Source organism: Pristiophorus japonicus, chromosome 3, assembly GCF_044704955.1.
Source record: "Pristiophorus japonicus isolate sPriJap1 chromosome 3, sPriJap1.hap1, whole genome shotgun sequence".
In the NCBI taxonomy this organism is placed as follows: domain Eukaryota; kingdom Metazoa; phylum Chordata; class Chondrichthyes; family Pristiophoridae; genus Pristiophorus; species Pristiophorus japonicus.
In genome coordinates, this window is record NC_091979.1 from 304,298,896 (window position 1) to 304,324,031 (window position 25,136).

Here is a 25,136-nt window from a genome sequence, read left to right on the forward strand (position 1 = left end):
AACCGATAAATCAACCCAAAAAATTTTTTAAATAACAAAAATAATAAAAAGAAAATTTTAAAAAATTAATTTTCTACTCACCAACTGCAGCACCGGGAGCCCTCCAACAGCGTGCTGGGACGGCCCCCACCCCACCCACAGTATCTCTCTCTCTGCCTTTGACAGTGCCTCTCTTTCTGTCACTGTCTCTCTCGGTTTCTGACAGTGAGGGGTGGGGGGGGGGGGGAGGAGAGGGGGGGGGGGGGGAGGAGAGGGGAGGGAGGAGAGGAGGGGAGGGGAGGGAGGAGAGGGGAGAGAGGAGGGGGGGAGGGGAGGGGAGGGAGAGAGGGGGGAAAAGAGCGGGGGAAGGGGGGGGAAGAGAGGAGAGGGGAGGGAGGAGAGGAGGGGAGGGGAGAGGAGAGGAGGGGGGAGAGGGGAGAGGAGGGGGGAGAGGGGAGAGAGGAGGGGGGAGAGGGGAGAGAGGAGGGGGGGGAGGGGAGGGGGGGGAGGGGAGGGGGGGGAGGGGAGGGGGGGGAGGGGAGGGGGGGGGAGGGGAGGGGAGGGGAGGGGAGGGGAGGGGAGGGGAGGGGAGGGGAGGGGAGGGGAGGGGAGGGGAGGGGAGAGAGGGGAGAGGGGAGAGAGGAGAGGTGAGGGAGGAGAGGAGGGGAGGGGAGGGGAGAGAAGGGGGTGAGGAGAGGAGGGAGGGGGAGGGGAGGAGAGGAGGGAGGGGGAGGGGAGGGGAGGGGGAGAGGAGAGGGGAGGGAGGAGAGGGGAGAGAGGAGAGAGGAGAGAGGAGGGAGGAGAGGAGAGGGGAGAGGAGGGGAGGGGAGAGGAGGGGAGGGGAGAGGAGGGAGGAGAGGAGGGGAGGGGAGAGGAGGGGAGGGGAGAGGAGGGAGGAGAGGAGGGGAGGGGAGAGGAGGGGAGAGGTGGGAGGGGATGGGAGGGGGTGGGGGAGGGAGGGGGGCTGAACGGGGGGGAGGGAGGGGGGCTGAACGGGGGGGAGGGAGGGGGGCTGAACGGGGGGTGGGAGGGAGGGGAGCTGAACGGGGGGGGAGGGAGGGAGGGGGGCTGAACGGGGAGGAGGGAGGGAGGGAGGGGGGCTGAACGGGGAGGAGGGAGGGAGGGAGGGGGGCTGAACGGGGGGTGGGAGGGAGGGGAGCTGAATGGAGGGAGGGAGGGAGGGAGGGAGGGAGGGAGGGAGAACGGGGGGTGGGAGGGAGGGAGGGGGGCTGAACGGGGGGGAGGGAGGGGAGCTGAACGGGGGGGAGGGAGGGGAGCTGAACGGGGGGGGGAGGGAGGGAGGGGGGCTGAACGGGGGGTGGGAGGGACGGGAGCTGAATGGAGGGAGGTTGAATGGGCCCCGCCGCTGACGGGCTCCCACGAAGGACTTCGGGCGGGTCCTGTGGACGACGAGTTAAGAGGTGTCAGGCCACTCGGCCTGGGATAGGGGCGATGTCCCTTCGGCCAGGGATAGGGTCGTCGCCCGGACGTGCTGGGAGGGCCAGGAGCTACTGCGCACGCGCGCAGCTGCCGCCACTGTTTTTGGCGCAGGGCTGTAGCGAGGTGGAATTGGGCCTACAGCTATCGGAGAATCGCGAGGTAAGTATTCGGCGCAATTTTTGTTCTGCAAATTAGGCGGGCCTCTCCGATGTGCGCCGTTCTAGCGGGGATCCGAAACTTGAGCCCCTGATTCTAATATTTAACAGGTCTCAGTATTTAACAACAGGCTATGTTTCACAAACACTGCCCTGTACGGCTTCACCCAATTACAGTTCTAAGGCCAAGGTTTTTTCTCAATTACTGTATTGAGGGCAGTGCCCCTTTCTGTTGACCTCCTGAAACCTCTTGACCTTTATGCGAACTAAATCAGCAGAAGCGAAATAGCCAAAAGTCGCATTGAAATAGTGAAAATGCCAAAATGATTTTGGGGAGAGGCAAGATTAATGAGCAGGCTTGTTGAACAGGAGTAGAATCACTGTTTCTTGCTAGTTCTTACATTTTTCAATGAAAGAAAACAAATAAAACTGCCTTCGGCTCACGTGGCAGTTTCCGCCCATAAAAAACAATCTTACCCCACCCCCCACTACTTGAAGATATTTTTAATCCCACTCTAGATTACAGATCGCAAACTTCAAAGCTCTGAGTCACAGTAGATCTATGCAAAAAAAAGTTAATGCTTCCCTAATGTGCTACGCAGTGCCGCACAGAACACTAACCGGAGAGCATTTAACCAACAGGTTGGCTACTTGCACTGGAACTTTCAGGACTCGACTGGTAACTGCAAATTCATATCCAAAAAGCAAGGGGCAGCTTAACATTACGCAGCGCCTTTAAAAAAAAACAGTATATATAAAACCCAACTGTATTTGAAAGCGATAATACAGAGTTATTCCACTTGCTTCATTTTCTGAAGCATTACTGTTGGAAATGCTCATCGAGGTCAATGGAGTGTGTGGTAGAAAACCAACAAATGACTTGTATACACTGCCTTACTGGAAAATAAACTATCTCCCGACATCAGCACTCCGTGGGTGATCTGTCCCTGATGTCACTCAGTGGTACATTTTCCAGTAAACTGCTGCTCGCTGCTTCTACAAATGGACACGAGTTGTTTCGGACCAGACTTGCACAGAAATGGAACAATACTGCCATTATCACGTCACAAACAAGTCACAAGTTAGTCAAAATTTGCTTATGTCTACAGGGTTCTGGGAAATTACTTGTTTCAGAACGGAATTCCTGCCCTATTCCAACCATCTTTGAAAGTCAAGTGTTCCATCTTATACAGGTACAGTGTTTTACAATTGCACAAGATAAAAGTTCACGGGGTTGGGGGTAATATATTAACATGGATAGAGGATTGGCAAACTAACAGAACAGAGAGTCGGGATAAATAGTTCATTCTCGGGTTGGCAATCAGTAACTAGTGGGGTGCCGCAGGGATCAGTGCTGGGACACCAATTATTTACAATCTATATTAACGACTGGAAGAAGGGTCTTGAGTGTAACGTAGCCAAGTTTGCTGACAATACAAAAATGGGAGGAAAAGCAATGTGTGAGGACACAAAAAAATCTGCAAAAGGACATAGACAGGCGAAGAGAGTGGGCAAAAATTTGGCAGATGGAGTATAATGTCGGAAAGTGTGAGGTCATGCACTTTGGCAGAAAATATCAAAGAGCAAGTTATTATTTAAATGGAGAAAGATTGCAAAGTGTCGCAGTACAGTGGGACCTGGGGGTACTTATGCATGAAATACAAAAGGATAGTATGCAGGTACAGCAAGTGATCAGGAAGGCCAATGGTATCTTGGCCTTTATTGCAAAGGGGATGGAGTATAAAATCAGGGAAGTCTTGCTACAGCTGTACAGGGTATTGGTGAGGCCACACCTGGAATACTGCATGCAGTTTTGGTGTGCATATTTATGAAAGGATATACTTGCTTTGGAGGCAGTTCAGAGAAGGTTCACTAGGTTGATTCCGGAGGTGAGGGGGTTGACTTATGGAGGAAAGGTTGAGTAGTTTGGGCCTCTACTCACTGGAATTCAGAAGAATGAGAGGTGATCTTATTGGAACGTATAAGATTATGAGGGGGCTTGACAAGGTGGACGCAGAGAGGATGTTTCCACTGATAGGGGAGACTAGAACTAGAGGGCCTGATCTTAGAATAAGAGGCCTCCCATTTAAAACTGAGATGAGGAGGAATTTCCTCTGAGGTTTGTAAATCTGTGGAATTCGCTGCCTCAGAGAGCTGTGGAAGCTGGGACATTGAATAAATATAAGACAGAAATAGAGAGTTTCTTAAACGATAAGGGGATAAGGGGTTATGGGGAGCGGGCAGGGAAGTGGAGCTGAGACCATGATCAGATTAGCCATGATCATATTGAATGGCGGAGCAGGCTCGAGGGGCCGTATGGCCTACTCCGGCTCCTATTTCTTATGTTCTTATTTTTGTTCATTGGCTGGGCAACATACCCATTACAAGAGCAACTTGTTCATTGGCTAGGCAACATATCCATTCTGTGAATTGGCTGGGCTAAACATCCATTACAACTACAATCTGCTCATTGTAATTGGTACTTGATCGAGCCAAATACAATCTTCTCGCTGGCTGGGTTAAACAGCCATTACAGGTATTGGCAATCTGATTTGAGAAATGCCAATCAAACGTTGTAAAAGGTTTCAGGGTTTCAAACGATTTCAATCTATTTCAGCAACATATTTTACAACTATTTTGTTGTATCTGTAAATCAATAAATCATTAAATCAAGTGCCCCCTAATTAATGGGGTGATGATGCACTCCGGTTCCTCCGGCGCCCACCTCTCGCGGAAGGCTGTGAGCGTACCGGTGGACACCGCGTGCTCCATCTCCAGGGATACCCTGGCTCGGATGTACATATCTTACAGATGTTATATCGCAGTTGAGAGCTCACAAAGAAATGATTATTACACTCATCCTTGAGCCACAAAGAAATGATTTCAAGAGGACAGGAATGCCTGCAAGCTCTTGCTCAGCTTGTTTGATCACAAGTGAGGTGACATTAACACGAGTCTCTCTGTGCTTCTATTTCTATTGTACCTTGCTCGTTACCATTACTAGGTTGTGTGTGATTGGAGTGGGCAGGCCAATCACACTGTTGACTCAGTTAAGTATATAACACTTGAGCTAACATTTGCTTGCAAAAACTTCAGTTTTAACTCACAGAAAGTAAAATACCAGATGCTGTGATTAATATCTTTTCAAATAGGTTTCAGATTACACTTTAGGAATTCAGCTGCTGAGCTATCTTGGAAAAAAAACGTGAAAAGGAGCAGTTTTGCACTGACCCTACATTAGGTCACAACAACTCTCATTTATTGCAATATACTTTAAACCTTGCAGCTGAAGGCCAGATGCGATGAAATAGAAATAGCACAACAGAACTTTATTTAATTCCATCAGTCTTAATTCGTAACAGCGCCTGTACAGCTTTTGAAGCTTCCAAACTTGTTATAATGTCTGATTTTCAGTTTTTTGATTCATTATTCTTTTAAGTGCTCTGAAACTGAATTTTATTCCTTATCAAATTGCATGAGAGTCAATCACATAGACCCAGATTTTCTTTCTGCTCCCCTCCGATTTCTCTGCAGATGTGGGCTGACATGTAGAACAAAGAATCGAATGAGGTAAATATGAGCTCCGACCTATTTCGCAGAACGTTTTATTACTTATTATTCATTCACAGGCTGAGGGCGTCACTGGCAAGGCCAGCATTACAACAAAGTGGCTTGCGAGGCCACTTCACAGGACAGTTAAGAGTCAATCACATTGGTGTGGGTTAGAAGCCAGACCAGGTGAGGATGGCAAGTTTCCATCTCGGCCTTTTGGCTAAGATCTGCATAACTAACCTGACCAGCCACCATGACCTCCGGGTGGTTTCTCCCTGGTCAGGAAGGTATATGCTTACATTTTTGTAAACAGGAGGTGGGTGGGATGGCTTGACCCATCCACCTCCACGGAGGTGTGTGGGGGACCTGACCCATCCACCTCCATGGCACGAACCTGGTATTGCAGTACTTCCAGGAACGGTGCAGTGGCTCTAGGCCTTTTGGCTAAGAGCATTGGCGCAGAGTGATCCTTGACTGGTGCAGGGTGACCTCTGGCGTTTGTGACTTGACAAAGAATTGGAAACGATTGGCTACGAATTTATATTTAAAAAAAAAGTTTCCATCCCTAAAGGATATTAGTCAACCAGTTAGGTTTTTATGACAGTCTGACAGTTTCATGGTCACTTTTACGGATACCAGCATTCTCACATTTTCCGGATTATCAGTCCAAGCCTCTGGATCACTAATCCAATAATATCATCATCACAGGCAGTCCCTCAGAATCCAGGAAAACTTGCTTCCACTCAAAGTGTCTCAGGTGACTGAACAGTCGAATACGGGAATTACAGTCTCTGTCGCAGGTGGGGCAGTCGTTGGAGGAAAGGATGGGTGGGGAGTCTGGTTTACCGCACGCTCCTTCCGCTGTCTGCGCTTGTTTTCTGCATGCTCTCGGCGACGAGACTTGAGGTGCTCAGTGCCCTCCCGGATGCTCTTCCTCCACTTAGGACGGTCTTTGGCCAGGGATTCCCAGGTGTCGTTGGGAAATGTTGCACTTTATCAAGGAGGCTTTGAGGGTGTCCTTGAAACGTTTCCTCGGCCCACTTGGGGCTCGCTTGTCGTGTAGGAGTTCAGAGTAGAGCACTTGCTTTGGGAGTCTTGTGTCAGGCATGCGGACAATGTGGCCCGCCCAACGGAACTGGTCGAATGTGGTCAGTGCTTCGATGCTGGGGATGTTAGCCTGGTCGAGGACGCTAATGTTGGTGTGTCTGTCCTCCCAGGGGATTTGCAGGATCTTGCGGCAGCATTGTTGGTGATATGTCTCCAGCGATTTGAGGTGTCTACTGTATATGGTCCATGTTTCTGAGCCATACAAGAGGGCGGGTATCACTACAGCCCTGTGGACCATAAGCTTGGTGCCAGATTTGAGGGCCTGATCTTCAAAAACTCTCTTCCTCAGGCAGCCGAAGGCTGCGCTGGCACACTGGAGGCAGTGTTGAACCTCGTCATCGATGCCTGCCCTTGCTGATAAATAGGCTCCTGAGGTATGGAAAGTGGTCCACGTTGTCCAGGGCCGCACCGTGGATCTTGATGACGGGGGTGCAGTGCTGTGTGGTGGGGTCAGGTTGGTGGAGGACCTCTGTCTTACGGATGTTTAGTGTAAGGCCCATGCTTCGTACGCCTCGGTGAAGATGTTGACGATGACTTGAAGTTCAGTCTTTAAATGTGCGCAAACGCAAGCATCATCCGCGTACTGTAGTTCGACGACAGAGGATGGGACGGTCTGGGATCTGGCCTGGAGGTGACGAAAGTTGAACAGGTTCCCACTGGTTCTAGTGTTTAGTTCCACTCCAACAGGGAGCTTGTTGAGTGTGAGGTGGAGCATTGCAGCGAGGAAGATCGAGAAGAGGGTTGGCGCGATGACGCAGTCCTGCTTGACCCCCGTCCGGACATTGATTGGGTCTGTGGTGGATCTGTTGGTAAGGATCACGGCCTGCATGTCGTTGTGGAGCAGGCAGAGGATGGCGACAAACTTTTGGGGGCAGCCGAAACGGAGGAGGAAGCTCCATAGTCCCTCGCGGTTAACAGTGTCAAAGGCCTTTGTAAGGTACAGAGAAACATAGAAACATAGAAAATAGGTGCAGGAGTAGGCCATTCGGCCCTTCTAGCCTGCACCACCATTCAATGAGTTTATGGCTGAACATGCATCTTCAGTACCCCATTCCTGCTTTCTCACCATATCCCTTGATCCCCCGAGTAGTAAGGACTTCATCTAACTCCTTTTTGAATATATTTAGTGAATTGGCCTCAACAACTTTCTGTGGTAGAGAATTCCACAGGTTCACCACTCTCTGGGTGAAGAAATTCCTCCTCATCTCGGTCCTAAATGGCTTCCCCCTTATCCTTAGACTGTGTCCCCTGGTTCTGGACTTCCCCAACATTGGGAACATTCTTCCTGCATCTAACCTGTCTAACCCCGCCAGAATTTTAAACGTTTCTATGAGGTCCCCTCTCATTCTTCTGAACTCCAGTGAATACAAGCCCAGTGGATCCAGTCTTTTTGATAGGTCAGTCCCGCCATCCCGGGAATCAGTCTGGTGAACCTTCGCTGCACTCCCTCAATAGCAAGAATGTCCTTCCTCAGGTTAGGAGACCAAAACTGTACACAATACTCCAGGTGTGGCCTCACCAAGGTCCATCAGTACGGTGGGTTCCATCAGTACGGCTGGGACGGCAATAATTTCCTCACCTTGGACATGGAGCACAGTGTGTGGGTCACCCGGTACACTGGGGGGAGATCACCAAGAACAGGTGGAACCAGGACAGGGTCGGACTGCTGCAGGACAAGGGTTACCTGGAGCAGGATTGCATCGAGTGGCTGAAGAAATACCTGAAAGCCGGAGCGAGAGATCTGAGAGCTGTTGCACCAGCCGTGTCCTTTACTCGTCCGGGCGATGCTAAACAGCTGTCCTGTGTCACCATCGGGTTTTACCCTCAAGCCATCGAGGTGACTCTGCGGAGAGACGGAAAGTTCCTCGATGAGACCCAGTCCCAGTGGGATCCACCCCAACCACCACGGCATCTACCAGAACAGATGGACGGAGTTTGACCCCGAGGACCAGGGCAGGTTCTCCTGTGAGGTGGAGCAAGGCGGGCTCGAGGGGAATGTCGTGGTCTTTTACGTGTGGAAGCCTGGCTCCCAAGTCCCTATTATTGTCGGTGTTGTGTTTGAGCTTCTGGCGCTGCTCGTCATTCTCGCCATTGTGGCTGTCGTCATCAAAAAAAAAAGCGGGGAAGGAGAGCGGATACAATCCCGCGAAGACTTCTGATAAAGGGGAATCCCCATCAAACTCCTCCGTCCCGTGTCCCGCTGATACTCCAAGGACGTCAGTCCACAGTCAGTCAGCGTGGAGAGAGAATCGGGGAGGGTGGCTTTTCATCGCGGTGATGGCGATTGACTGACGGCTCTGCGTCTGTGACCCTGTTTAATTGTAACGGTGGGGGTTGTAGGCCGGGGCCACTACAGGGAGCAGCGTGCAGTGGCATACCACTGCAGAGAGCAGCGCGTGCGCTGCAGGAAGGCGATGGCTGCGAAGTCCGGTCGCTGACTGCAGTGCGGGCAGGCACAGCAGGAGGGGCGAAGGAGCGGCAAGAGTTTGTGGAAGGAAGTGACCAGGGCCCAGGAGAGGCGTGAGTTTGGGGCTCAGAAGAGGCGAGGGCCCAGGGGCAGCACGGGCCAGCCCACACTGCGATGTGTGCGGCGCTCGGTCTGTGCAGCTGAGCTGGTCTCCAGTCATCTTGGGTAATCCTTGCCATTGGACCAAGACCTAGCTCTGTCACGCCCATCTGGTGGCTGGTGTGCAACGACCACCACGCGTTAAAGAAATTCACGTACCGGGAACTTCCACCCCTTCCAGATGTAGTTTGGGACCTGGAATATTAGGTCCTTCATTGAAACACCTGTGAACTCATCCCTTTTTGGTGTGGAAGGGATGAGTTCACAGGTGTTTCAATGAAAGGGACCGCCGATGATGATGTAAGGTCACTGAAGACCATGTACAAGGGTTGGTGCTGTTCCCTGCATTTCTCTTGCAGTTGTCACGCCATAAAGAAAATATAACAACTACACTACCGCCATTTGAATATTGGGGTCAAGGGATGCCTGTTAGGCCTAGGCTCACAGTGTCCTGGTTGGGCATATGTTGGGAGGTGTTATCACATAACATAATGGTTTAAGGACTGAACTACTCAAAACTCGATTACTCACAGTGCCAGGTACACAATAAGCTGGTGGAGGGACTATAGAGTCTCTAGGACTGCATTGAGAAGCTGATAAGATAAATCTGATTCACTGTTCCATATTCGTTGTAAGAATTCCTTACATCTCCCCCGGTTGTTTGCAGCACTGTCTGGGAGATTAACCTCAGAATCCTGGTGACTCTGGAACAATCTGGGAGGGTCAGTAACCGGACATCCACAGAATGTCGCCTCGCACTGGGCTCAAAGGATAACGGCCAGCCACAGTAAAACTCTGTGACAACAAGCCCCGCCCCTTCTCCTCCTCCCCACCACGCCCCAGTCTGCCACGACTACCCGGCAGAAATTCAGCTGGGGTCAGGGGGGGCATCGCCATGAAGAGAGAGTCCCAACTATTGTGTCTGTAAGCACTCTAGTAATGACTCCACGAGGTAAGGTATTGCACTTGAACTGTTGTGACCTTAGTCCATTTATTGCAGCTCCTGAATGAGGGTACAGTATGGTGAGCTCACTTTTATACCTGGTTACCTGTTGTGTACAGGTGACCCCTAGGTCTCCACCAGTTGCACCCTCTGGTGGTACAGGCATAGTGTATGCAGTGTGAAGATACATTCAGTGGTCTTATGTAACTGTATATTGAGTGTACAGGGTATATACATATATTATACATGCACAACACCAACCTGCTGTCTCGCCCAAGGGAGGTCATAAGCACTGGGCTGTAATGTGACAAAGCCAGCATCAGTCCTGTTCGAAGCTAGCTTCCAGCTATCGAGCCGGGTGATATAAATTTGTGGGATGCAAGGAGAAAATAATTTATTTTTTTTGCGCAGTTATTTCGTAACACTGTACAAAACAAACTGTGCACCTGAAGGCAACTAAGTGAGCTTGGAGGGGAAAAAAAATAATATTACAAAGAAAATATTAAGAGTTTATTTAAAGTAATATACAAACTCTCCACTGGATCTTTTGTTAGCTCACCCAAATCTGGCTGTGCTGTTATAGTCTTGTGGCAAACTTAGCATTAAAAGGTGAGGCAACTATATCAATACTCCTGGCACTATGAGCACAGAAATAGTAAGCACGGTTAAGCTGAAAGATGAGATCATGTTCAGAGAAACAGAAAAAACCCCAACTAGATGTATAATTAGAAAAAGCAGAATACTCATTTTCTAAGTAATTATGGAAACACTTCAAAACACACAGAACCCTTTGTAATGTATTTCGCTTGGCTAGAATCCCAAGTTTAACTTGATGCTGCGAAGACTAAATATCTTTGGAGTGTAAGCTTTCCTTCAAGTCTGTACAGCTTTGTAGCAAGACTATAATTAAATGCAATTCAAAAATTACTTATATAGCAAAAAAAAAGTGCAGTACAGTTTGAGTAGCCCCTCCCAGCTCCCATGTTCTCTATTAAACGAGTTCTAGGAGCAGTCCTTAAAGCTGGAGTATTTAGTTTCAGTTTTATCTAGTCTTGGGCATAGCATCTGCTGTCCATGTTAAAGAATGGTCTTGTCGGTTTATGTCTTTGATGAATTGTTGAAAGAAAAGTATAAAGTGACTCTGCAAACACTACATGGAAAACATTCATTTCAATCACAAAATATTCATTATGACCTGATTCAAATTGCCCATAATAACACAGTTTAAACTCAAAATAGTTAAAAAGCTCCGAAGTGGTTGAATATTTGTTTTAATATAAAGACTGGTCAGCTTAGGTAAAACGGAGTCTTGTTGACAATTCGTATTATCGCAGGGTCAACAAACATATGACAATGTTTTGCAAAAAGTGCTGAACTGGTTGTTTAAAAACCATGATTTTTCATCAGTCTGGATCAAATCACATGACTTTTATGGTTAGACAGGAAACCTTTGCCCATCTTAAATGAATGATCTCAGTTCCCACATCAGATGCAGAGTGTTCTTTTGAATAAATGCCACTAATTATGTTGCCTCAAGTTCACTTTTGGTTCTCCCCGCTAGGCCCCCTTCCCCCCCCACCCAGAAAACAAAAAGCAAGGCGCAAGTTACATATGATTCAGATGTTATTTTGGTCTTTTGTGATTAAGTGGTAAGAGATACCAAGAAATGATCCCTGGGCAAGGGGGGTGGAGGGGAGGGAAATGAGTTATTATTCAAAGGTGGTACATCAAGCGACTTGTATCAGAAGCACAGTTATAAACGTGGTTACTAAAAGAAAATGCTTCACATTCTAATAACATTCTTAATTAATCCACAGCATGAAATGTTTTCGCTGAATTCCTAGCCTACCAGATCATGTAACTAGGACTTGAAGCTTTGGGGTTTCCAGAAAGTAGGATATAAGCAAGCAGTGGTCTCCATTTATATTGCCTTTTGTCAAGGCCCTGCTGGTTACAGATGCAGCATTAATCACAAAAGGAGGACAAGAATCCTGTACAGGCTGGACTCAACTTTAATTTAGTTTTTGTTTAAAAAAGAAGCTTAAATAGAATTTTTATTGCAAGTGACGTTTGTTCCTGGAGCCACGCTGGCTCCAAACTCCCATTAAAAGTTACATTTTAGCTGGGCACTGCATTCTTGTCTGCACTAGCATTATATACAAGGGGATTGTTTTTTCAACTTTCATCTATTTGTCAAAAATATGATACAGCTGACTTTGCCTCCGCTTGTGTGAATATTGGATGAGAACATTTCTGTGAATTGACAATCTAAAACCGTTTCCAACCCCACACCTGTCAAATGGATCATTTTAACCATTTTTGTTTTGTTCCAGACATCCCAGATTGCAAAAGTTATCTTTCGTACAATGCTGCGCCTGCTTTATGGTATTTCTAAAACCCACTGTTAGCCTTGGCTCAGTTGGTAGCTCTGAGTCAGAAGATTGTGGGTTCAAGTTCCACTCAAGAGACATAATCTAGGCTAACACTCCAGTGCTGTACTGAGGTACTGTCTGTCGGGTGAGATGCTAAACCATCTGCCTTCTCAGGTGGACATCAAAGATCTCATGGCACTACTTCGAAGAACAGCAGGCGAGTTCTCCCCTGTCCAATATTTATCGCTCAACCAACATCACTAACAGATTATCTGGTCATTAACTCATTATTGTTTGTGGGAGCTTGCTGTGCTCAAATTGGCTGCCGTGTTTCCCTCATTACAACAGTGACTTCACTTCAAAAGTAATTCATTCCTATAAAGTGTTTAGGGATGCCCTGAGGTGAAAGGCGCTATATAAATGCAAGTTCTTTCTTTCGTTGAATTGGGTTCATTGATGATTCCCAACAGTGTGACAGAAACTACGTGCGTACATTGTGCAGCTCTGCTGCTAGGTTGGAGTAGATGCCTTGTGAGGCACATGCATGGCAACGATGAGTCGGAGCTACTACATTGTAACCCTATCGCCGACCTCCATTCGCATCAGGTGAGAGCGAGGCTCGGCACCTGCAGAGAACTCTTGCAGTTACTGCCTTTACATTTCAGAAGTTTTCCCATTACAACTGGAAGTGTGCATCAGATTGTGTAACAGAAAGCTCTTAAATGAACACAAACCTTGCTTCCTGTTATCATGTTTTTTTTGGCTATATTTTTCTGTCAGTATTTAACATTGTAAACTGCTGTCAACAGTCACGGTGCAATTACAGGTGTTGGCCACTAGGCGTCTCTGCATGGCAAATTTGTGAAGTCTGTCTGCTGTGTTGCATATTAACAACATACTTATATTATTAATGAAGTGCAGTCATATAGGAAAATGCACGGCGGGATCCTACAAAACAGCAATAAGACATATTACCTATTAATTTTTCTGATGTTGGATTGGACACCAGGAGGATGCCCTGCTCTTGCCCAAACAGCGCTGAAGGATTTTCAACAGCTGACAAACCCTCCACACCCTGGAATTCCCTCCTAAACCACCTCTTTCTCTCCATTTCCCTATTTCCCTATTTCCCTCTTCTCCTTTAAGACCCTCCGTAAAATCTGGCTTTTTTCTGACCAAGTGTTTGATCACTCCTCCGAAAATCTCCTCCATGCTTATTTTGATTACACCTCTGTGAAGTGCTTTGGGAGGTTTTTCTATGTTAAAGGCCCTATATGAATGCAAGTTGTTGTCCACATGTACTACAAGTTAAGATCTCGCCCAAGGAACAGTACCTCTGACAACGGTACCTCCCTCAATACTGCGCAGAAGTGTCAGACTGCATTAAGTGCTGAAATGCTGGAGCGGGGCTTGAACCAATGACCTTCTGAATTAGATGCTATTGCTGCACAAGTCCCGAAAAGCCAGAAGTAAAATGAATCTCAAAATATTTCATGCCTCTATGAATGCTCAGAGATTGGCCTTTTTGCATTGTGCTCAATACCTTAGTAATCACACACGCACGTGCTTGGAGGTGCTCTCACCCTCCCACACATACACACCTCTCTGCAAGGTGAGCTCTTTTACAAGTGATAATGCAATAAACCGCAAGTTTAGAAGCTGAAGTAAAGATCAGCCATAATCTAATAGAATGGCAGAGCAGGTTTGACGGGCTGAATGGCCTCCTCTGATTTTTATGGTCCTAATTTGACACATTGGCCCTGAAATTCCGGCCTCCCCGGGTCCATACGGAGTGTGCACGCAATGCGCATGCGCCGAAAACCAGCTTTTCCGATCCGTCAAGTTTCTGGCTTGACAGATCTTCCGCGCCTCGGGGAGAAGGACACTCCCACGGCAGAGATTGGGCTATTTGCCCATCTCTTGCCCTGCGAATGTCCTTAAAACTCTTGCGCCTGGTAAAAGCAGGCGCATAGTCTATTTTTACCAATGTAAGAGTTTTAAAACATATCAAAAACATTAAAAAACATTTTAGAACACATATTTATGTTAAAAACCCTGTCCACTCAGGTAATTTTATTTTAAACCATAATTAAAACTTTTTTTTTTAAATCGGCAAATTTTTTTTTCAAAAACATTTCTATCAACTTTAATTTTTATAATGTATTTTTGTGAGGTGCTTTTTTATTTTTTAATGTAGTGTTTGGGGGTGTTTCTCATTCATAATAATAGGAGTTTCGGACTTACGAAACTCCTATTACTATGAATGAGAAAACACTTTACCGTGATTGGGTGTCCAGGCCCACGTGACTCCTACGGATGTCCCAACGTGAACGCGCTCCGTTGCATAGGGAGAGGAGGCGGCCTCGAGTCCGGAATCTCTGGCGGGCGTTCGACCCAAAGTTAAGTGCGCATCTTTTCTCCTATTTTTAGTCAAACGCCCGCGGGAAGTAGTAACCGGGATTTCAGGGCCATATCTGTTCCAATAATGTAATGGGGAAGGAGGGAGAGACACAGATACACCGTAAAAATCCCTGTCAGACGCTGGGATGCTAAGGTTAAAATGAGTTTACGGTAAACTACTCAATGACCAGGTCTGGATCACATGTTTCAAAGAATAAAACTTCAGAATCTTTTTTGTTTCGTACAGAATTTAGTGGTTTTAGATTCTGTCCCTCCTCCTCCCTCGCTTTGTCTGAATTATTAAAGGTTGAGTAGCAAGATGTATGGACTAATTGCGGAACGGGAGCTGAAGGACTATTAAGATAGCAGGGACACAGAACGTCAAACAATGGTCTATTATTTCAGCTTGAATGACATTGTAGCGCATTGAATCAACAAGCCCAGCAACCTTGTGACTAAAACTCTAACCTAATTCAATTACCGAGCAACATTTAACTTGTGTTACCAGCACACACACACACACAAAAAATCATAAACTTAACTGAATTAAGCCAAACACAAATTAATCTTGAAATCAAACTTTCACATTACTAATTAACCCGGACAAATATTTCAATGTGAGCTATTTTCAGGATCTGCCCTCTTAACCGGTGCAGCTGTTTGCAAAAGTCTAGTTTTATTAATAATGTAAAACCTTACACAAGCAGAAGGTAAACACTTTGTAGCCTGGCGTCTACAAAGGCTATAATGAAGAGTTGACAGATTTTGTATTTCAACTGCTTTAAGGCTGATCTATTTTTAAAACAAAAGTTTTGACCCGCTTTGTAACAAAGTACCTGGGTGAAATTCTGTGGTGAATTGTGCGGTTTGAAAAAACATGCTGAACAGTCAACGTGACAAAGTGACGAGGAGTGTCCGAGCAGCTCTTACTTGACTGAAATCCCTCTCTAACCTTTATTCAATTATCTCCGGATTGCTGAAAAAGAAAACCTGTTTCCCTGTTTAAAGTATTGCAAGAGGCAGTTTAAATATCTGGCAAAGCAACTCCCATCCTATAAACACACTAAATCAATTACACTTTGTGCCAAAATTCATTACAAAAACTTTTATTCGGAGCCACTCATTTCTTTTTAAGTACCCATGCCATTATTCACAAACAGAATGATTTTTTTTTTGCAAAGGAGGACCAGGACAAACATTGTTATAAATGGGTTATGTTATGCGTGCTTTTTGCTTTTCTATAAATAACACAGTAATCTCTTTATAATACGTTTCTGCATTGTACCACAAAGAAAAGATCTTGTATTATTTTCTGAGAACTGAATAGCTTTGTATCGAAGCCTAAATCAATGTTTGTGCTCCGCAGTTACAGCTGAATGCCAAATAACTATTCCAAGAAAATTTACAACATATGGCTCTTTTATTGCGGCATGTAACATAAAACACTAAAACAAATGATCTTTCTTGATTAAAACTCCACTAAGTAATAACAGAATAATACATTCCTCCTTCTGTGCATATGAAATAAGACACTAAGTATTGAACATTAAGTACATGAACAAATTGCATTTATAACATTTTTCTTTTAAGAAATCACTTATTAAATTCCAACGGTAAGGCTTCCCCCACCACTAACCCCCTCCCCCCAACCAACCAATGATATAAAGGCGCACTTGATAAAATACCATCCTATCGTAAATATAACTAGTGACTGCAGAGTATCGGTCTTTATGGTGTCAATATTTCTGCAAGACGGATTTCATGACAGAATTGTGCAAATAACTCAATTTATACGCCAGTTAAATGCCAGAGGAATTCTGGGAAGTGCTGGAAAAATTCGCATTTTGCTTCTTTGAACTTATGTCTGAACATGTGACAATCCCATGATCTGAGCGCTGTGCCAGAAGAAAGGATTGACCAGACGAGAGCTTGACCTTCTATCTAAATACCTCAACCCTTAATTAAAAAACCCGGGGTGTGTTTGTAGTCCGAGGCTCAGTCTGTCACCCAGCATTGCAGCACTTAATCATGGGCAGCGTATGATGAATAACTTTCCCAATAATGAGATCTGAAGGATGTATTTAGAGGAATCGCATAATGTAGTAGCCAGATAACCAATGCAAAGTTTATATTCGTAAAGAATGAACTGCTTTGTATTGATGAGATAAGCGGATGGTTCTGATTATCAGATCTTGTCAGCCACAAGCTTGAATAAAGCGAATGCTCATTACTTTTCTGTCATTGATTCTGCAATTTATGAGCTTTAAACCACAATCCGTACCAGAGTCATCATCATAGGCAGTCCCTCGGAGTCGAGGATGACTTGCTTCCACTCTAAAAGTGAGTTCTCAGGTGACTGTACAGTCTAATGTGGGGCCTACAGTCTGTGTCACAGGTGGGGCAAGGGTGGGTGGGGAGCCTGGCTTGCCGCACGCTCCTTCTGCTGTCTACGCTTGGTTTCTGCTTGTCCTCGACAATGGGACTCAAGATGCTCAGCGTCCTCCCGGATGCTCTTCCTCCACTTTAGGCGGTCTTGGGCCAGGGACTTCCCAGGTGTCGGTGGGGATTTTGCACTTTATCAAGGAGGCTTTGAGGGTGTCCTTGAAGCATTTCCTCTGCCCACCTGGGGCTCTTTTGCCGTGTCGAAGCTCCACATGGAGCGCTTGCTTTGGCAGTCTCGTGTCGGGCATGTGGACGATGTGACCCGCCCAACGGAGCTGATCAAGCGTGGTCAATGCTTCGATGCTGGGGCTGTTGGCCTCAGCGAGAACACCGATGTTGGTGTATCTATCCTGCCAATGGATTTACAGGATCTTGCGGAGGCAGCGTTGGTGGTATTTCTCCAGTGCTTTGAGGTGCCTGCTGTATATAGTCTACGTCTCTGATTCATATAAGAGGGCGGGTATCACTACTGCCCTATAGACCATAAGCTTACTGCTGGATTTGAGGTCCTGGTCTTCAAACATACGAAGCTATACCAGGTATTGGTGAGGCCACACCTGGAATACTGCATGCAGTTTTGGTTTGCATATTTATGAAAGGATATACGTGCTTTGGAGGCAGTTCAGAGAAGGTTCACTAGGCTGATTCCGGGGATGAGGGGGTTGACTTATGAGGAAAGTTTGAGTAGATTGGGCCTCTACTCATTGGAGTTCAGAAGAATGAGAGGTGATCTTATCGAAACATGTAAGATTATGAGGGGGCTTGACAAGGTGGATGCAGAGAGGATGTTTCCACTGATTGGGGAGACTAGAACTAGAGGGCATGATCTTAGAATAACAGAGATGAGGAGGAATTTCTTCTGTGAGAGGGTTGTAAATGTGGAATTTGCTGCCTCGCAGAGCTGTGAAAGCTGGGACATTGAATAAATTTAAGACAGAAATAGACAGTTTCTTGAGCGATAAGGGGATAAGGGGTTATGGGGAGCAGGCAGGGAAGTGGAGTTGAGTCCATGATCAGATCAGCCATGATCTTATTGAATGGCGGAGCAGGCTCGAGGGGCCGTATGGCCTACTCATGTTCTTATGTAAACACTCTCTTCCTCAGGCGACCGAAGGCTGCACTGGCGCACTGACCTCGTTGTCAATGTCTGCTCTTGCTGACAGTAGGCTCCTGAGGTATGGGAAATGATCCACATTATCCAAGGCCTCATTGTGGGTTCTGATAATCGGGGGGCAGTGCTGTGTGGTGGGGTCAGGTTGGTAGAGTGTGCTTAGCGCAAGGCCCATGCTCGCGTACGCCTCGGTAAAGGTGTTGATAATGATTTGGAGTACGGCCTCCGATTGTGCGCAGATGGAAGCGTCGTCTGCATACTGTAGTTCAATGACAGAGGATGGGACGACTTTGGATCTGACTGACCTGGAGGCGGCAGAGGTTGAACAGATTCCCATTTGTTCTATAATTTAGCTCCACTCCAGCAGGGAGCTTGCTGAGGGTGAGATGAAGCATTGCAGCAAGGAAGATCGAAAAGAGCGTTGGCGCGATGACACAGCCCTGCTTGACCCCGGTCCAGACGTGGATTGGGTCTGTGGTGGATCCATTGGTCAGGATCACAGCTTGTATGTCGTCGTGGAGCAAACAGAGGATGGTGAAAAACTTTTGAGGGCAGCCGAAACAGAGGAGGATGCTCCTTAATGCCTCACCGTTGACAGTGTCAAAGGCTTTTGTGAGGTCAAAGGCGGCCATGTACAAGAGTTGGTGCTGTTCCCTACATTTCTCTTGTAGTTGTCGCGCGGTGAAGATCATGTCCGTTGTACCCTCAATGGACGGAATCTGCATTGCGACTCTCGGAGGAGCTCTTCAGCCACAGGGAGAAGACGATTGAGGAGGATTCTTGCAATGACTTTCCCTGTGTCCGACAGCAGGGAGATTCCTCTGTAGTTACCTCAGTCAGACTTGTCCTCTTTTTTGAAGATGGTCACGATTAAGGTATTTCTGAGACCTTCTGGCATGCTCTCCTCCTTCCAGATAAGAGAAATGAGGTCATGTATTTTGCCAATAGTGCTTCTCCGCCACGTTTCAGTGCTTCGGCGGGAATTCCATCTGCTCCTGTTGCCTTGTTATTCTTCAGCTGACAGATGGCCTTTTCTACCTCGTGCAGGGCTGGGGTTGTGCTGAGATGGTGGCGGGTAGCATGCTGCGGGATGGAGTCGAGGACACTCGCGTCGAAGGCAGTCTCTGTTAAGGAGATCTTCGAAATGCTCATTCCAACGGGCACTGACTGCCCCTCTGTCCTTGATGGGTACCTCACCGTTCTTGACCCTCAGTGGCCTTGGGTGGTTGAGCCGTAAGTGGTCTTGACTGAGCTGAAGAATCCACGTACATCGTGGTTGTCGGTTAACTGTTGGATCTTCTGTGCTATGCAGTATGGGCTACGAGAGCACACGGCAAATAACTTTTGGTGTGGCATCCAAGCCATAAGTGAAAGGTCTTCAAATGCTTTCACCAAACAAACTCCTAATACTTAGAAATATGTTATTTAGTTTGAGATAAGTGTTGGTTGCACTACATTATGCCCAGACATATTCACCGGAGAGGTAATGCTTCGAAAATAAAAGCCATAGGGATTTTTCAAGCACAGATTGGCATTGTTTCCTCTCATTTTTATTTTCGGTGCAGAGTCCCTTTAATTTTCATGCATGCGCTGTAAGTAAAAGCCAGTAAGCAGCCTGCGCGAGTCCTGCAGGCCACTCAGCTTAATGGGCACGTTGCTTGTTGGTATTTCATTCGTTGTGCATGTTCATTTAGAAAGAAAAGAAAAAAGTAAGAACTTGCATTTATTCATAATAGTGCCTTTTCACGATGTCCCAAAGCACTTTACAGCCACTGAAGTACTTTTGAAGTGTGGTCACTGTTGTAATGTAGGAAAAGCAGCAGCCAATTTGCATACAAGCTCCAACAAATAGCAACGTGATAATCTGTTTTTTTAGTTAAGTTGGGTGAGGGATAGTGCCCTTCTTCGAAATAGTGCCATGTGGTCTTTTACGTCCACCTGAGAGGATACGGGGGCTCGGTTTAACATCTCATCCGAAAGATGGCACCTCAGGCAGTGCAGCACTTCCTCAGCACTGCACTGGAGTTTCAGCCTAGAGTGAGATTTGAACCCATGAGTACCTGATTCAAAGCGAGTGCACAACAGACTGAGCCAAAGGCTCTCACCTAAAACTTATCAAAAGAGAAAAAACATTTGCACTCGAAATATTTTGGACTTTCATTCTGAAAATTAAATTGCGTGCGGTTCTGGTCGCCGTATTGTAGGAAGGACATGATTGCACTGGAGAGGATACAGTGGAGATTTACTAGGATGCTGCCTGGAATAGAGAATCTTAGTTATGAGGGCAGATTGAATAGTCTGGGTTTGTTCTAATTGGAACAGAGGAGGTTGAGAGGAGACCTTATTGAGGTGTACAAAATATTGAGGGGCCTGGACATAGTGGATAGTAAGGGCTTATTTCCATTGGTGGAGGGGTCTATTACGAGGGGGCATGGTTTTAAGATGGTTGCTGGAAGGTTTAGAGGGGATTTGAGGGGGGAGTTTCTTTACGCAGAGGGTTGTGGGGATCTGGAACTCGCTGCCTGGAAGAGTGGTGGATGCAGAAACCCTCACCACTTTTAAGAGATGGTTGGATGGCCGTAATCTGCAAGATTACGGCCCCAGAGCTGGTAATTGGGATTAGACTGGATAACCTCTTGTTGACTGGCACAGATATAATGATAAGTACTGCAGGGAATCGAATACGGCCAGAATGATCTCCTGGACTAGTTTCGATCGCCTGGATAGGTCGGAGAGGAATTTTCCCAGATTTTTTTCTCTAAATTGGCCTGGGTTTTTTATCTGGTTTTTGCCTCTCCCAGGAGATCATATGGCTGGGGTTGGGGTGGAGTGTAGAATGTTTCAGTAATAAGGGTGTCGCAGTTGTGTGGGGCGGACTGGTGGGGCTGGGTGCTCTTTGCCTTTCCGTCATTGTTCATAGGTTTATATGTAACCTTCAGGACTGCTGACCGAGGGCCGTGCGGCTCTTTGTCGGCCGGCGCGGACATGATGGGCTGAAATGGCCTCCTTCTGCGCTGTAAATTTCTATGTTTCTAAATCTAGTCCTTTTGGCGAGCAAGGTCAGAATGTGCATCAAGACTATTAAACAGTTTCTTACTTACACTGGGACAGGACTGGTGGGCCGAATGAGGCAAGTTAAACTTGAAGGGGCAGGTCTTGCTATTCTTGCACTCGATGTATTGGATCGGCTAGGCACAGCAAGTACAGTATATACGGACAGTGAGCCACGCACAGCTGTCTGGAAGGTTCCAGGTTCTTTCAATCTTCAACGAACATTTCAAAATATTTTCTTCGGATTTCTGAATAAACTGCTCTAATTCCAACTGAACAACTGTAATTGTTTGCTGTCCCATTTTAAGGCTGCATCAATGCATATTCCAGTTTGGTAACCTCAAGGACAGACTTGGTTTGTGCAATGAGACACAAGCAACAAATGAATAGGTATTTTGCCAACATATGACTCACCCCATTTCACTGTACAGTTCAGTAAGGTGTTATAGATGATATTTCTTATAAAATTGTGATTTATATGTTAATAGCATTTTAATGAATTATTAAACATATATAACACTAGCTTTGCCCCTTGCTGAAATAATGTATTGCCCAAATTATACATACGCCCGTTTGTTTGATGTCGAGAATTCTCCATTTATATTCATTTATTATATCAACCAGATACTTGTAGACAATCAATTCATTGTTCAGTTTGTTAACACCCCACAATTTATTTTTAATGAATTTCCAATGCATATAAAACAAGCAGGTTCTGCTTGGAATATTCCTTGGGAGCAGAAATGCAGAAATGTCAGAATCGGATTTTGCTATTTGATATAAGGTAACCATCCATCACCACCAACAGGGGGGGGAGAGAACCACATACATACGAGAGCTTTGCCAGAACAGTGAAAGCAAGTCTGAACAAAAGAATTCTTCCTAAAAATCATAATATCTTTTCCTCGCAAAACAGAATGCTCCTCTTTCTGAACAAGTACTGACAGGCCCACTACCGTGAGGCAGTGCATGTGTCTGAGTAAATAATATCTCAGACTACAGCAGCATTGTCATTAATATTCCCCGAGGAAAAAAAAATGTATTATATGTTCAGAGGGCGAAGTAGCCAAAAACAAGGTTTTTCCTTATAAAGTAACCCAATTGCTGCTGCATAAATGGAATTTTTATTAGTTTTGAGATGCCAGAAAGGAATGCAATTGATAGTTTGATTTAAATCCATTTCCCTTTCTAACTCCCCCCTGCCCTTCTTCTACAAAGAAAAATGTGATTTCCAAAACTGTCAACAAGAGAAATGTGCGAGATGGAGGATTGCAATGAGCATGGATAGCATTGTAATCAACTTTAACTTATTGTAATTTGTTAGCGCTGTATATAAATATCATTAAAATACACAGCTTCACACATTAAGTGTGTAGGTTATGTAAAATTTTCCTGTAGCCGGGTGGGAGGGGTATTATTCCTTTCTGATTGGCTCAAATAAAGAATTTAACCACACTGATACGCTGAATGCAGATTGGAAAAGATCCCACAGAAAAGCAACCAATTCAATTGCTGCAGTGTGAGCCAATCACATCGTTCAATTTCCCGTCGCCATCTTGATTTCTGAACCAACTGAATATGTATCTGTACAAATAACAATTAATAGAAACACACATTTTCAAAATAATTTTACACCGAAGTCATTAAACCCGTGCACAAAATTAAAAATCTTCTAGCGCCTGACCCTTGACTTCTGCTTCAGTCCCAAAGCTGAATACTTCACGTCTGTTTTGAGTGGCCAAAGGGTAGACAATAAAGGTTGCCGATGTGGGTGCAACTGTCAGAGTTGAAACCATGCGCCAGTAGAGTTCAATGGGAATCAGGGAGAAAGCTGGCTGGAGTTATACCTAGCACAAAGGAAGATGGTTGTGGTTAAAAGAAAGACTTGCATTAAAATAGCCCCTTTCACGACCACCGAACGTCCCAAAGCGCTTTACAGCCAATGAAGTACTTTTGGAGTGTAGTCACTGTTGTAATGTAGGAAATGCGGCAGCCAATTTGCACACAGCAAGCTTCCACAAACAGCAAAGTGATAATGACCTGATAATCTGCTTTTTAGTGATGTTGGTTGAGGGATAAATATTGGCCAGGACACCAAGGATAACTTCCCTGCTCCTCTTCAAAATAATGCCATGGAATCTTTTACATCTACCCGAGAGGACAGATGGGGTCTCGGTTTAACATTTCATCCGAAAACGGCACTTCAAACAGTGCAGCACACCCTCAGCACTGCACTGGAGTGTCAGCCTAGATATTTTGTGCTCAAGTCCTGGAAGTTTGTGGGTTCAAGACCCACTCATGACTCAGAGAGGAGGGTGCTACCAAATGAGCCAATCGCTGCAGAGGTTCCTCAGGGCAGTGTCCTGGGCCCAACCATCTTCAGCTGCTTCATCAATGACCTTCCCTCCATCATAAGGTCGAAGTGGGTATGTTCGCTGATGACTGCACAGAGTTCAGTTCCATTCACAACCTCCCAGATAATGGAGCAGTCCATGCCCACATGCGGCAAGACCCGGACGACATTCAGGCTTGGGCTGATAAGTGGCAAGTAACATTCACGTCACACAAGTGGCAGGCAATGACTATCTCCAACAAGAGAGAGTCGAACCACCATCCCTTTACATTCAACGGCATTACCATTGCCGAATCCCTCACCATCAACATCCTGGGGGTCACCATTTACCAGAAACTTGACTGGACCAGCCACATAAATACTGTGGCAACAAGAGAGGATCAGAGGCTGGGTATTCTGCAGCAGAAATATCTCACCTCCTGTCTCACCAAAGCCTTTCCACCATCTATAAAGGCACAAGTCAGGAGTGAGAAGGAATACTCCCCACTTGCTTCCACTGCCTCCATGGAGTTGATTTTGCTATCAAGAACGAGCTGGTCGACCGCCTCAGAGACTCCCCCTGTGGGAATAGCGAGCGTCTCATGACTCTCCGATGCACCCGATCCTGGAACCAGTGTGCCACAGTCATCACTGCATACGCCCCAACACTCGATGCAACAGATGAGGCCAAAGAGGGTTTTTACTCCAGCCTCGAAAAATCCCGACGGGCGACAAGCTGATCCTCCTCAGTGACTTCAACGCCAGGTTCAGCAAGTACACAGACCTCTGGGGAGGCGTGATCGGCAGAGAGGGGGTAGGGAAACCCAACTCCAGCAGTACCCTACTCCTGACAAAATGCCTGGAGCACGACCTCGTCATCACCAACACCTTGTTCCGCCAGAGGGACAAATACAAGGCATCATGGCAACACCCTCACTCCAAACATTGGCACCTGCTCGACTAGGTCATCGTTCGAGCCAGGGATCGCAAGGATGTGCGCATCACCTGCGCCATGACAGGAGCGGACGGCTGCTGGATGGACCACCGCCTAAGCCGATCCATCATCAACATCAATATAGCCCCAAAGTGGTGACGGCAGCAGAAGCAGTGCCGCAAAAGTCAATGCCGGGGCACTCAAAGATCCAGCTTAGAGAGCCCTATACAGCCAGCGCCTCACTGCTAACCTCGCGACCCTTGATGACCCCGAGACGCAGAATGCCCACAGCTTGGTCTGCCCTCCAGGCCACCATAACCAGTGCCTGCGAAGAGACGCTCAGTCACTCAACCAGGAAACACCAGGATTGGTTTCATGAAAATGACCAGGAGATCCAAGAGCTAATAAATTGCAAGCACAGGGCATTTCTGAACCTAAAACAACCCAACTCGAGAGCAGCAAAGCAGCTTTACAGACGGCTTAAGGCCGAGGTCCAATAAAAAACCCTCGACCTAAAGAATAGATGGTGGGTGGAGAAAGCACAGGAGATACAGCAAGCTGGCCAACAGCCATGATGTGCGAGGATTCTTCATCGCAGTCAAGGCCACCTACGGTCCAAACACCCAAGGCCCCACCCCACTGCTGGCCAAGAACGGGGAGACACTCATCAAGGACACCGAGGCATCAGGACCATTGGAAGAAGCACTTCGAAGATCTCCTTAACAGAGACTCTGCCTTTGACTCGAGTGTCC

At 46.6% G+C, this 25,136-nt stretch overlaps 1 protein-coding gene and 2 pseudogenes across 3 annotated transcripts in view; 2 read left to right on the forward strand and 1 right to left on the reverse strand.

Moving 5' to 3' along the window:
- Window positions 1–25,136, reverse strand: part of arid5b (AT-rich interaction domain 5B) — a 155,670-nt gene that overhangs the window by 65,776 nt on the left and 64,758 nt on the right. The gene's annotated exons all lie outside the window — the stretch shown is intronic.
- On the forward strand, window positions 5,327–5,557 carry LOC139260621 (U2 spliceosomal RNA; annotated as a pseudogene).
- Window positions 7,694–8,525, forward strand: LOC139260429 (BOLA class I histocompatibility antigen, alpha chain BL3-6-like; annotated as a pseudogene).